This window comes from Mus musculus, chromosome 10, assembly GCF_000001635.26.
Source record: "Mus musculus strain C57BL/6J chromosome 10, GRCm38.p6 C57BL/6J".
In the NCBI taxonomy this organism is placed as follows: Eukaryota; Metazoa; Chordata; class Mammalia; order Rodentia; family Muridae; genus Mus; species Mus musculus.
The window spans coordinates 79,955,019-79,957,265 of NC_000076.6; positions in this window are offsets into that span (position 1 = coordinate 79,955,019).

Sequence of the window (2,247 nt, forward strand, 5' to 3'; positions counted from 1 at the left end):
GAGTGGCTTTTTTGATTTTGTTTTGTTTTGTTGGTGTGTGGAGGGGACCCCACAGAACATACTAGGAATGGATGTCTGGGGACAGGAATAGTTGGTGAGACTTAGGAAGCACCTGGTTTGTGTGGAGGAGGCCCTGCCTGCTGCATGCTTTCTCCTTTCACTTCATGTCTGTATGGGTGGTGGGTGCAAGGTTGCCCCGTGGATGGTGGGTGGGCGCTGTGTGCAAGGTTTTCCCCTTCCACCCCATCGGTCTCAGGGACTGAACTCAGATCATGGAGAGGGTGGGGTTCCTGTCTAGCTACTGTTTCCTTTCTTGCTTAAAAGAAAAACAGAACAAAAACCAAACAAACAACTTTACTATCTGAGAATTTCATACAGTCTATGCTGACTGTATTCTCTTGGGACAGGGTCTCATTACAAAGCCTTGCTGGCCCAAAACTCAAAGCACAGAGATGGGCAATGCCTCTGCCTCCCGGGAACTGGAACTAAAGCCGGGAGCCACACGCATGGCCTGTCTCAGAACCTTTGCATAGGCTGTTCCCCTGCATGCCTTCCCTGTCGGCCTCCTGTCTGTGAGCCATTCCTTTCTAGCCCTACCCTCAGCTCACACTGAGACAACATCAGCCCATCTCTGTCCTCTGGGCTAGTTACATGTGACGCTCACACCTCCACCTCCTCCCCGCCCCCCCCAAAACCAGGTGGAGCCCTCTTAAGCCAACTAACTCCCCAGGGCTCGCCACCAACCCCCACGGCCACCACGTCCCATCATCCAGGGACCAAAGCTCCTGGTAACCTCCAGGAGACCAGGCCACCTACTTGCCTCCTGGCTTCCGGCTCACGAGTCCCTCAGCCTCCAGAGAACTAGAATCAAAGGTGTGTGCTGCCACACCTGGCTTGGCCACTTCCAGCTGTGATGTGCCTCAGTGGGCACCAGGGAGAGGGTCCCTGGGCACACCTTGACGGGCAGTGACCTTACACAGGGGACTTGGGAGACTGCATGACTCAAGGCAGATGCGGCCTAGTGGACAGGCCCAGACCTGGCCCACCCGATGCTCATCCTGCCTGCTCTGACTGAGGCTGGCCCAGGCTAGTCCATCCTCAGGTTGCTGACAGAATTGAGGAAAACAGCTGCTGGCTGGCTCCTACTAGCCCCTCAAACCAGCATTTTATACCCTGTTCCTGAGGAAGGATGTCATCCACCTGCCCCTGACACCCAACTTGGGGGTGAAGGATAAGGGCCAGCTGTTTTTGTATTTGTTTATTTATTTTTAAAGTCTTTCAGGAAAATTGGCTTAGTTGGTCCTGCTGTTTTCTCTCCTTGGCCAAAGAGCATCAGAAAGGGAACTTGAGTGGCCCTGAGGCTGCACAGCTCTGAGATGCCTCAGAGCCCTGTAGCACATCCCACCCAGGGATCCGAAACTACTCAGACCGGCAGAACAAAATTCCAGGGAGGTCAATTGGACCTCCCTCCTCCTGGGGGTGGGGGGGAGGTTCCAGTATCATCCTTTCCCTCCCTCCTCCTGAGGGGGGATCCACTATCATCCTTTCTCCCCGAGGAGTCCCCAGATGATGGGCCATCCATGGGGGGATGGTTAGGCAGTGACAGAATGGAAACATTGGGGCTACTGTATGGGGAATTATGTTTGTGCCTCAGTTTCCCCTGATGCAGCTCCCTCAATCATTGGTGGTTCCTTCCATTTTTTCAGAGGTCTGGCAACTGGGTGGTCTCAAACGCCCAAGTGTGGCTTTTGTTCTTAAAGCCTACACAACTGGACTATCCTCATTCCAGGGGCTGGGCTGGAGGCGGGCTGACCTCTAACCTCAGAGTCTGCCTGGCCACCCACCCCCAGGGAAGGAACGTGACCAAGCCTCAAGGGCTGGCCTGCTGCAGGAGAGCCTGCCCCAGCTGCTGTCCCTGCCCAGCACCCTAGAATGGAGGCTGAGAAAGCTTCAGGTCAGATAGGGATGTACCTGGGGCCTGAAGCACATGAACCCATCAGCCACAGGTTGTTGGGGCGTGGGGGGAGGCAAGGAACCAGTGGACTAGATTCCTACAAGGAGCTCACCCACCATTCAGACCTGACAAGTGGAACTTTGCACCCAAGTTCAAGCTCCCAAGTTGGCCTTTGACACACATACCTGACCCCCGTGCTGAGGACCCAAAGAAGATAGATTGTCTTCTATCTTTCTTTTATTTCTTATTATCTATTTAAATTCTGACATGGGGTCTCATGTACCCAGACTAGC